Source organism: Carassius gibelio, chromosome B8 (genome assembly GCF_023724105.1).
Source record: "Carassius gibelio isolate Cgi1373 ecotype wild population from Czech Republic chromosome B8, carGib1.2-hapl.c, whole genome shotgun sequence".
In the NCBI taxonomy this organism is placed as follows: Eukaryota; Metazoa; Chordata; class Actinopteri; order Cypriniformes; family Cyprinidae; genus Carassius; species Carassius gibelio.
This window is the reverse complement of record NC_068403.1, coordinates 2,674,965-2,687,644: the sequence shown is the minus strand read 5'-3', so window position 1 is coordinate 2,687,644 and position 12,680 is coordinate 2,674,965. Positions and strand designations below refer to the sequence as shown.

At 36.3% G+C, this 12,680-nt stretch overlaps 2 long non-coding RNA genes across 3 annotated transcripts in view; one reads left to right on the top strand and one right to left on the bottom strand.

Moving 5' to 3' along the window:
• The window catches only part of LOC127963478 (uncharacterized), a 79,513-nt gene that overhangs the window by 48,163 nt on the left and 18,670 nt on the right, over positions 1-12,680 (top strand). Inside the window, exon 5 of one of the 2 annotated variants that reach the window (XR_008154823.1) lies at positions 3,454-3,510. This is a non-coding gene — a long non-coding RNA (uncharacterized LOC127963478). Of the gene's footprint in view, positions 1-3,453; positions 3,757-12,680 lie in introns of those variants that run through there. The other variant, XR_008154822.1, reaches the window with a different exon arrangement.
• Positions 1-12,680, bottom strand: part of LOC127963484 (uncharacterized) — a 38,597-nt gene that overhangs the window by 10,908 nt on the left and 15,009 nt on the right. The window lies entirely within an intron of this gene.

Below are 12,680 nucleotides of genomic sequence, written 5' to 3'. Positions count from 1 at the left end.
TACCGATTTTCAAGTCGATCGAGCCAACGGTTGCCTAGTTAGAGCCATTTATGTGTTTTTTCTATCTTATAGCGCCCCCAAGTGGCAGAGATGCGCAATTTTTTTGATTTGACCAAAGATTGAGCTCTTACATATGCGTACCGAGTTTGGTGAAGATATCTCATTCCGTTCAAGAGTTATAGTTAAAATAGCATTTGGCTAACGTTAGCATAGACGCTTTTTGGTGTACTGTTTCGCGTAAGAATTGAAATTTCAACTTTTTTTTGATAATTATTGATATTGAGTGTCCAGGGAATATTCATGAAGTGGTTTGGTTCTGATTGGTTGAAAATCCTAGGACTAGTTCGCAAAAGTAGGTTTCGGATATAGCTCGATTTTGCGAGAAAACGGTGCGTCGTAGACCCCAAAAAGGCGCCGTGCACTTTTGTTCGGGTTAACCCAAGGATTGCAACAATGCCATATTTTTGAGTCTATGGCTAACGGTTTACACTTTACGGCCAAAAATGTCCAAAATTTTTGTTTTTTGCGCTGTAGCGCCCCCGTTAGGCCGATTGGGCCGGTTCTTTGTATCTGAGTAGCGAGCAAGACTACTACGATCTGACCAAGTTTCAGCTCTCTAGGCCTTACGGTTTGGGCTGCACGTTCAGTTTTAAGGCGGAAGAATAATAATAATAATAATAATAATTAAAGCTGCAAGCAGCATTTTACCGGGGTTCAAGCACATTAAGGCCTCTGAGGTGGTCAGAGCAAACCTGGATGTTTGGATGACATTTAAACACATCCAAAATGGAGAACAGGCTAACAGACAGACACACACTGAAAGTAAATGATTAGACTAATATATGTATACTCTATAAGCATATGCACACACACACACACACACACACACACACATTTTGTTGCAGATATAGGTATTTGAAATAAGTGATAGGTGAAAGTAAACTTATTGGAAGTCTTCTCTTTTTTAGAGTTTAGATGTCATTTTCAGGTTAAACTGTAATCATAATGTGGCAAAATTGTAAAAACTGATACATCTGTATGAACAAAATGGAAAACATCAATTCAATGAGTTTTAAAATGTTATAACAGTTAATTTAATAATGTTTTGGCAAGAATTCATGAAAACAGTGCTGTTCAACTTAGCTGAATGAGCACATTAGTGGTCTTCCGCTGCCATCTAGTGGTTATAAATTGCATTTACTCAAACAACACTGTGTTTTTAAACATAACTGTTATAGTGTTTTTTTTTTTTTTTTGCCCAATCTCTCTTAAATTTTGCATACTTGTTTAGAATGAAATTATGCATTATTTTACACAGTTTTGATAATTTGTGGGCTTTCTGATTGTATTAATAGGCCTTTGTGTGCACTATGAAAAGAACATATTATAAAATTACTGGTTTATAGTTGCCCAAATGCAATTGTTCAACATGTTTTTGATAATTATTGACCTTCAGAGTCTAGAGAATTGTACTTCAGTGGTTTTATTGATTTTCATCTTAAACTGTATCACAAGTATGCCAAAGTAACTTTTTTAAATAATCTTGAATATTTAATTAACAGCTTTATTGACAACATTGGTCCCAGAGGCAAAGTTGTTCAGAATGAGGAGATCTATCATATGATATGAAGATTTAGTGTTTTTGAGTGAATATATGAGCATTTTCAAACAATTTGAGGCCATTTACCATATAAATCTTGTGTTTTGAGACCTTTTCTACTGTTATAGCGCCACCTATGGTCTGATCTCCATGAAACTTTGCATGCTTGTTAAGAGTCAGCTGATACATGATTTCACCAAGGCTCATAAAGTTTTGAGTTTTCGTTTAGGTTTTATAGGCTTTGGGGTATGTTTGGCCACACCCCTTTTTCTAAATTACCCCTTTACAGCTAACCAAAGGACAAAATTCAACATTTTTTTAATAATTATTGATCTAGAGAGTCCACGGAATATTACTGCAGTGGTTTGGTTCCGATCGGACAAAAAACCTAGGACTAGTTCGCAAAAGTAGGTTTTTAACATATTTGTGAATAACAATTGAACGATTTGATTGACAGCAATGGTTCTTGAGGCAAAGTTGTGCATTACGAGGAGATCTATCAAATGATATGCATATTGTGTTGATATGTGAAATACCACGTGATTACAGAGCCATAAAACTCGTTAGCGCCAACTAGTGGCCGATTTCTTTCAAAATTCTTACAGACCTTAAGGTTCATGAGTCGAACGTACCCAGCGAGTTTCGTTCCGATCAACATCCGTTAACCCTTTCAAATAGGTGCTTAAATTTGTTTGGCCAATGGCGGCCATGTTTTTTGAGATATGCAAATGTCCTCATAGGTACTTGTGCCCCTTCAGACCAAGACACTGCATACCGATTTTCAAGTCGATCGAGCCAACGGTTGCCTAGTTATAGCAATTTATGTGTTTTTTCTATCTTATAGCGCCCCCAAGTGGCAGAGTTGCGCAATTTTTTTGATTTGACCAAAGATTGAGCTCATACATATGTGTACCGAGTTTGGTGAAGATATCTCATTCCGTTCAAGAGTTATAGTCAAAATAGCATTTGGCTAACGTTAGCATAGACGCTTTTTGGCATACTGTTTCGCGTAAGAATTGAAATTTCAACTTTTTTTTGATAATTATTGATATTGAGTATCCAGGGAATATTTATGAAGTGATTTGGTTCTGATTGGTTGAAAATCCTAGGACTAGTTCGCAAAAGTAGGTTTCGGATATAGCTCGATTTTGCGAGAAAACGGTGCGTCGTAGACCCCAAAAAGGCGCCGTGCACTTTTGTTCGGGCTAACCCAAGGATTGCAACAATGCCATGTTTTTGAGTCTACGGCTAACGGTATACGATTTACGGCCAAAAATGTCCAAAATTTTTGCTTTTTGCGCTGTAGCGCCCCCGTTAGGCCGATTGGGCTGAGACTTTGATAAGTTCTCCCCAAAATGAGCTCTACGATCTGTCCAAATTTCAGCTCTCTAGGCCTTACGGTTTGGGCTGCACGTTCAGTTCTAGGGCAGAAGAATAATAATAATAATAATAATAATAATAATAATAATAATAATAAAAATCCTAACAAATACAATAGGGTTTCAGCACTGCGTGCTTGAACCCCTAATAATAAAAATCCTAACAATTACAATAGGGTTTCAGCACTGCGTGCTTGAACCCCTAATAATAATTAAAGCTGCAAGCAGCATTTACTGGGTTTCAAGCACATTAAGGCCTCTGAGGTGGTCAGAGCCAACCTGGATGCATGGATGACAGTTAAACACATCCAAAATGGAGAACAGGCTAACAGACAGACACACACACTGAAAGTAAATGATTAGACTAATATATGTATACTCTATAAGCATATGCACACACACACACACAGAAAGACACACATATACATGCACAAACATTTTGTTGCAGATATAGGTATTTGAAATAAGTGATAGGTGACAATAAACTTATTGCAAGTCTTCTCTTTTTAAGAGTTTAGATGTCATTTTCAGGTTAAACTGTAATCACAATGTGGCAAAATAGTAAAAACTGATATATCTGTAAGAACAAAATGGAAAACATTGACTCAATGAGATTTAAAATGTTATAACAGTTACATGTTTAATGTTTTGGGATGAATTCATGAATCCTTTCAACAGTACTGTTCAACTTAACTGAATGAGCCCATTAGTGGTCTTCCACTGCCATCTAGAGGTTATAAATTGCATTTACTCAAGCAACACTGTTTTTAAACATAACTGTTATAGAGTTTTTTTTTTGTTTGTTTTTTTTTGCCCAATCTCTCTTAAATTTTGCATGCTTGTTTAGAATGAAATTATGCATTGTTTTACACAGTTTTGATAATGTGTGGGCTTTCTGTTTGTATTAATAGGCCTTTGTGTACACTATGAAAAGAACATATTATAAAATTACTGGTTTATAGTTGTCCAAATGCAATTGTTCAACATGTTTTTGATAATTATTGACCTTCAGAGTCTACAGAATTGTACTTCAGTGGTTTTATTGATTTTCATCTTAAACCGTATCACAAGTATGCCAAAGTAACTTTTTAAAATAATCTTGAATATTTAATTAACAGCTTTATTGACAACATTGGTCCCAGAGGCAAAGTTGTTCAGAATGAGGAGATCTATCATATGATATGAAGATTTAGTGTTTTTGAGTGAATATATGAGCATTTTCAAACAATTTGGGGCCATTTACCATATAAATCTTGTGTTTTGAGACCTTTTCTACTGTTATAGCGCCACCTATGGTCTGATCTCCATGAAACTTTGCATGCTTGTTAAGAGTCACCTGATACATGATTTCACTGAGTTTCATACAGTTTTGAGTTTTCCTTTAGGTTTTATAGGCTTTGGGGTATGTTTGGCCACACCCCTTTTTCTAAATTACCCGGTTACAGCAAACCAAAGGACAAAATTCAACATTTTTTTAATAATTATTGATCTAGAGAGTCCACAGAATATTACTGCAGTGGTTTGGTTCCGATCGGGCAAAAAACCTAGGACTAGTTCGCAAAAGTAGGTTTTTAACATATTTGTGAATAACAATTGAACGATTTGATTGACAGCGATGGTTCTTGAGGCAAAGTTGTGCATTACGAGGAGATCTATCAAATGATATGCATATTGTGTTGATATGTGAAACACCACGTGATTACAGAGCCATAAAACTCGTTAGCGCCAACTAGTGGCCGATTTCTTTCAAAATTCTTACAGACCTTAAGGTTCATGAGTCGAACGTACCCAGCAAGTTTTGTTCCGATCAACATCCGTTAACCCTTTCAAATAGGTGCTTAAATTTGTTTGGCCAATGACGGCCATGTTTTTTGAGATATGCAAATGTCCTCATAAGTACTTGTGCCCCTTCAGACCAAGACACTGCATACCGATTTTCAAGTTGATCGAGCCAACGGTTGCCTAGTTATAGTAATTTATGTGTTTTTTCTATCTTATAGCGCCCCCAAGTGGCAGAGATGCGCAATTTTTTTGATTTGACCAAAGATTGAGCTCATACATATGTGTACCGAGTTTGGTGAAGATATCTCATTCCGTGCAAGAGTTATCGTCAAAATAGCATTTGGCTAACGTTAGCATAGATGCTTTTTGGTGTACTGTTTCGCGTTAGAATTGAAATTTCAACTTTTTTTTGATAATTATTGATATTCAGTGTCCAGGGAATATTCATGAAGTGGTTTGGTTCTGATTGGTTGAAAATCCTAGGACTAGTTCGCAAAAGTAGGTTTCGGATATAGCTCGATTTTGCGAGAAAACGGTGCGTCGTAGAGCAAAAAATGCAGCTGTACACTTTTGTTCGGACTAACCCAAGGATTGCAACGATGCCTTGTTTTTGAGTCTACGGCTAACGGTTTACGATCTGCGGCCAAAAATGTCCAAAATTTTTGTTTTTTGCGCTGTAGCGCCCCCGTTAGGCCGATTGGGCTGAGACTTTGATAAGTTCTCCCCAAAATGAGCTCTACGATCTGTCCAAATTTCAGCTCTCTAGGCCTTACGGTTTGGGCTGCACGTTCAGTTCTAGGGCAGAAGAATAATAATAATAATAAAAATCCTAACAATTACAAGAGGGTTTCAGCACTGCGTGCTTGAACCCCTAATTAAAGCTGCAAGCAGCATTTACCGGGGTTCAAGCACATTAAGGCCTCTGAGGTGGTCTGAGCCAACCTGGATGCATGGATGACATTTAAACACATCCAAAATGGAGAACAGGCTAACAGACAGACACACACACTGAAAGTAAATGATTAGACTAATATATGTATACTCTATAAGCATATGCACACACACACACACACACACACACAGAAAGACACACATATACATGCACAAACATTTTGTTGCAGATATAGGTATTTGAAATAAGTGATAGGTGACAATAAACTTATTGCAAGTCTTCTCTTTTTAAGAGTTTAGATGTCATTTTCAGTTTAAACTGTAATCACAATGTGGCAAAATAGTAAAAACTGATATATCTGTAAGAACAAAATGGAAAACATTGACTCAATGAGATTTAAAATGTTATAACAGTTACATTTTTAATGTTTTGGGATGAATTCATGAATCCTTTCAACAGTACTGTTCAACTTAACTGAATGAGCCCATTAGTGGTCTTCCGCTGCCATCTAGAGGTTATAAATTGCATTTACTCAAGCAACACTGTTTTTAAACATAACTGTTATAGTGTTTTTTGTTTTTTTTTTGCCCAATCTCTCTTAAATTTTGCATGCTTGTTTAGAATGAAATTATGCATTGTTTTACACAGTTTTGATAATGTGTGGGCTTTCTGTTTGTATTAATAGGCCTTTGTGTACACTATGAAAAGAACATATTATAAAATTACTGGTTTATAGTTGCCCAAATGCAATTGTTCAACATGTTTTTGATAGTTATTGACCTTCAGAGTCTACAGAATTGTACTTCAGTGGTTTTATTGATTTTCATCTTAAACCGTATCACAAGTATGCCAAAGTAACTTTTTAAAATAATCTTGAATATTTAATTAACAGCTTTATTGACAACATTGGTCCCAGAGGCAAAGTTGTTCAGAATGAGGAGATCTATCATATGATATGAAGATTTAGTGTTTTTGAGTGAATATATGAGCATTTTCAAACAATTTGGGGCCATTTACCATATAAATCTTGTGTTTTGAGACCTTTTCTACTGTTATAGCGCCACCTATGGTCTGATCTCCATGAAACTTTGCATGCTTGTTAAGAGTCACCTGATACATGATTTCACTGAGTTTCATACAGTTTTGAGTTTTCCTTTAGGTTTTATAGGCTTTGGGGTATGTTTGGACACACCCCTTTTTCTAAATTACCCGGTTACAGCTAACCAAAGGACAAAATTCAACATTTTTTTAATAATTATTGATCTAGAGAGCCCACAGAATATTACTGCAGTGGTTTGGTTCCGATCGGACAAAAAACCTAGGACTAGTTCGCAAAAGTAGGTTTTTAACATATTTGTGAATAACAATTGAACGATTTGATTGACAGCAATGGTTCTTGAGGCAAAGTTGTGCATTACGAGGAGATCTATCAAATGATATGCATATTGTGTTGATATGTGAAACACCACGTGATTACAGAGCCATAAAACTCGTTAGCGCCAACTAGTGGCCGATTTCTTTCAAAATTCTTACAGACCTTAAGGTTCATGAGTCGAACGTACCCAGCGAGTTTCGTTCCGATCAACATCCGTTAACCCTTTCAAATAGGTGCTTAAATTTGTTTGGCCAATGACGGCCATGTTTTTTGAGATATGCAAATGTCCTCATAAGTACTTGTGCCCCTTCAGACCAAGACACTGCATACCGATTTTCAAGTTGATCGAGCCAACGGTTGCCTAGTTATAGCAATTTATGTGTTTTTTCTATCTTATAGCGCCCCCAAGTGGCAGAGATGCTCAATTTTTTTGATTTGACCAAAGATTGAGATCATACATATGTGTACCGAGTTTGGTGAAGATATCTCATTCCGTTCAAGAGTTATAGTCAAAATAGTATTTGGCTAACGTTAGCATAGCCGCTTTTTGGCGTACTGTTTCGCGTAAGAATTGAAATTTCAACTTTTTTTTAATAATTATTGATATTGAGTGTCCAGGGAATATTTATGAAGTGGTTTGGTTCTGATTGGTTGAAAATCCTAGGACTAGTTCGCAAAAGTAGGTTTCGAATATAGCTCGATTTTGCGAGAAAACGGTGCGTCGTAGACCCCAAAAAGGCGCCGTGCACTTTTGTTCGGGCTAACCCAAGGATTGCAACAATGCCATGTTTTTGAGTCTACGGCTAACGGTATACGATTTACGGCCAAAAATGTGCAAAATTTTTGTTTTTTGCGCTGTAGCGCCCCCGTTAGGCCGATTGGGCTGAGACTTTGATAAGTTCTCCCCAAATTGAGCTCTACGATCTGTCCAAATTTCAGCTCTCTACGCCTTACGGTTTGGGCTGCACGTTCAGTTCTAGGGCAGAAGAATAATAATAATAATAATAATAATAATAATAATAATAATAATAAAAATCCTAACAAATACAATAGGGTTTCAGCACTGCGTGCTTGAACCCCTAATAATAATTAAAGCTGCAAGCAGCATTTTACCGGGGTTCAAGCACATTAAGGCCTCTGAGGTGGTCATAGCCAACCTGGATGTTTGGATGACATTTAAACACATCCAAAATGGAGAACAGGCTAACAGACAGACACACACACTGACAGCAAATGATTAGACTAATATATGTATACTCTATAAGCATATGCACACACACACACACACACACACACACACACACACAAAGACACACATATACATGGACACACATTTTGTTGCAGATATAGGTATTTGAAATAAGTGATAGGTGACAATAAACTTATTGCAAGTCTTCTTTTTTTTAGAGTTTAGATGTCATTTTCAGGTTAAACTGTAATCATAATGTGGCAAAATTGTAAAAACTGATAAATCTGTATGAACAAAATGGAAAACATTGATTCAGTAAGATTTTAAATGTTATAACAGTTAATTTATTAATGTTTTGGCAAGAATTCATGAAAACAGTACTGTTCAACTTTACTGAATGAGCCCATTAGTGGTCTTCCGCTGCCATCTAGTGGTTATAAATTGCACTTACTCCAACAACACTGTGTTTTTAAACATAACTGTTATAGTGTTGTTGTTGTTTTTTTGCCCAATCTCTCTTAAATTTTGCATGCTTGTTTAGAATGAAATTATGCATTATTTTACACAGTTTTGATAATTTGTGGGCTTTCTGATTGTATTAATAGGCCTTTGTGTGCACTATGAAAAGAACATATTATAAAATGACTGGTTTATAGTTGCCCAAATACAATTGTTCAACATGTTTTTGATAATTATTGACCTTCAGAGTCTAGAGAATTGTACTTCAGTGGTTTTATTGATTTTCATCTTAAACCGTATCACAAGTATGCCAAAGTAACTTTTTTAAATAATCTTGAATATTTAATTAAGAGCTTTATTGACAACATTGGTCCCAGAGGCAAAGTTGTTCAGAATGAGGAGATCTATCATATGATGTGAAGATTTTGTGTTTTTGAGTGAATATATGAGCATTTTCAAACAATTTGAGGCCATTTACCATATAAATCTTGTGTTTTGAGACCTTTTCTACTGTTATAGCGCCACCTATGGTCTGATCTCCATGAAACTTTGCATGCTTCTTAAGAGTCATCTGTTACATGATTTCACCAAGGCTCATAAAGTTTTAAGTTTTCCTTTAGGTTTTATAGGCTTTGGGGTATGTTTGGCCACACCCCTTTTTCTAAATTACCCTGTTACAGCTAACCAAAGGACAAAATTCAACATTTTTTTAATAATTATTGATCTAGAGAGTCCACAGAATATTACTGCAGTGGTTTGGTTCCGATCGGGCAAAAAACCTAGGACTAGTTCGCAAAAGTAGGTTTTTAACATATTTGTGAATAACAATTGAACAATTTGATTGACAGCAATGGTTTTTGAGGCAAAGTTGTGCATTACGAGGAGATCTATCAAATGATATGCATATTGTGTTGATATGTGAAACACCACGTGATTACAGAGCCATAAAACTCGTTAGCGCCAACTAGTGGCCGATTTCTTTCAAAATTCTTACAGACCTTAAGGTTCATGAGTCGAACGTACCCAGCGAGTTTCGTTCCGATCAACATCCGTTAACCCTTTCAAATAGGTGCTTAAATTTGTTTGCCCAATGGCGGCCATGTTTTTTGAGATATGCAAATGTCCTCATAGATACTTGTGCCCCTTCAGACCAAGACACTGCATACCGATTTTCAAGTCGATCGAGCCAACGGTTGCCTAGTTATAGCAATTTATGTGTTTTTTCTATCTTATAGCGCCCCCAAGTGGCAGAGATGCGCAATTTTTTTGATTTGACCAAAGATTGAGCTCATACATATTTGTACCGAGTTTGGTGAAGATATCTCATTCCGTTCAAGAGTTATAGTCAAAATAGCATTTGGCTAACGTTAGCATAGACGCTTTTTGGTGTACTGTTTCGTGTAAGAATTGAAATTTCAAGTTTTTTTTGATAATTATTAATATTGAGTGTCCAGGGAATATTTATGAATTGGTTTGGTTCTGATTGGTTGAAAATCCTAGGACTAGTTCGCAAAAGTAGGTTTCGGATATAGCTCGATTTTGCGAGAAAACGGTTCGTCGTAGACCCCAAAAAGGCGCCGTGCACTTTTGTTCGGGCTAACCCAAGGATTGCAACAATGCCATGTTTTTGAGTCTACGGCTAACGGTATACGATTTTCGGCCAAAACTGTCCAAATTTTTTGTTTTTTGCGCTGTAGCGCCCCCATTAGGCCGATTGGGACGGTTCTTTGTATCTGAGTAGCGAGCAAGACTACTACGATCTGACCAAGTTTCAGCTCTCTAGGCCTTACGGTTTGGGCTGCACGTTCAGTTTTAAGGCGGAAGAATAATAATAATAATAATAATTAAAGCTGCAAGCAGCATTTACGGGGTTCAAGCACATTAAGGCCTCTGAGGTGGTCTGAGCTAACCTGGACGTATGGATGACAGTTAAACACATCCAAAACGGAGAATAGGCTGACAGACAGACACACGCACTGAAATTAAATGATTAAACTAGTTTTTAAGAGTTTGGATGTCATTTTCAGGTTTCACTGTAATCATAATGTGGCAAATTTTTAAAAACTGATAAGTCTGTATGAACAAAATGGAAAACTTTAACTCAGTGAGATTTAAAATGTTGTAACAGTGTTTTTTTTATTTATTGTTTAGGCATGAATTCATAAATCTTCTCAAAAGTACTGTTTCAATTTGCTGAATGAGCCCATTAGTGGTCTTCCGCTGCCATCTAGTGGTTGCATTTACTCAAACAACACTGTTTTTAAACATAACTGTTATAGTGTAAAGTTTTTTGCCCAATCTCTCTTAAATTTTGCATGCTTGTTTAGAATGAAATTAGGCTTTATTTTACACAGTTTTGATAGTTTGTGGGCTTTCTGTTTGTATAAATAGGCCTTTGTGTACACTGTGAAAAGAACATATTATACAATCACTGGTTTATAGTTGTCCAAATGCAATTTTTCAACATGTTTTTGATTATTATTGACCTTCAGAGTCTAGAGAATTGTACTTCAGTGGTTTTATTGATTTTCAGCTTAAAGCCTTGGACTACTTTGCCAAAGTAACTTTTTTAAATAATCTTCAATATTTAATTAACAGCTTTATTGACAACATTGGTCCCAAAAGTTGTTCAGAATGAGGAGATCTATCATATGATATGAAGATCTAGTGTTTATGTGAATATATGAGCATTTTCAGACAATTTGAGGCCATTTACCATATCAATCTTATGTTTTGAGACCTTTTCTACTGTCATAGCGCCACCTGTGGTCCGATCTCCATGAAAATTTGCATGCTTGTTAAGAGTCACCTGTTACATGTTTTCACCAAGTTTCATAAAGTTTTGAGTTTTCGTTTAGGTTTTATATGCTTTTGGGTATTTTGGTCACGCCCCTTTTCTAATTTAGCCAGGTAAAGCTAACCAAAGGACAAAATTCAACATTTTTTTTGATAATTATTGATCTAGAGAGTCCAGAGAAAATTACTGCAGTGGTTTGGTTTCGATCGGGTAAAAAATCTGGGACTAGTTCGCAAAAGTAAGTTTTTAACATATTTGTGAATAACAATTGAACGATTTGATTGACATCTTCGCTCCTTGAGGCAAAGTTGTTCACAAAGAGGAGATCTATCATATGATATGAATATCTAGTGTTTGTGTGAATGTATGAACATGTCCTACAAATTGTGATCATTTTCTATTGAAAATGTGTGTGTTTTGAGGCTTTTTCAACTGTTATAGCGCCACCTATGATCCGATCTCCATGAAACTTTGCATGCTTGTTAAGAGTCACCTGATACATGATTCCACGAAGTTTCATAAAGTTTTGAGTTTTCGTTTAGGTTTTATAGGCTTTGGGGTATGTTTGGCCACACCCCTTTTACTAAATTACCCCTTTACAGCTAACCAAAGGACAAAATTCAACATTTTTTTGATAATTATTGATCTAGAGAGTCCACAGAATATTACTGCAGTGGTTTGGTTCCGATCGGACAAAAAACCTAGGACTAGTTCGTAAAAGTAGGTTTTTAACATATTTGTGAATAACATTTGAACGATTTGATTGACAGCAATGGTTCTTGAGGCAAAGTTGTGCATAATGAGGAGATCTATCAAATGATATGCATATTGTGTTGATAAGTGAAACACCACGTGATTACAGAGCCAATAAACTCGTTAGCGCCAACTAGTGGCCGATTTCTTTCAAAATTCTTACAGACCTTAAGGTTCATGAGTCGAACGCACCCAGCGAGTTTCGTTCCGATCAACATCCGTTAACCCTTTCAAATAGGTGCTTAAAATTGTTTGGCCAATGGCGGCCATGTTTTTTGAGATATGCAAATGTCCTCATAGGTACTTGTGCCCCTTCAAACAAAGACACTGCATACCAATTTTTAGGTCGATCGAGCCAACAGTAGCCTAGTTATAGCCATTTATGTGTTTTTTCTTTTTATAGCGCCCCCAAGTGGCAGAGGTGTGCAATTTTTTTTATTTGACCAAAGTTTTA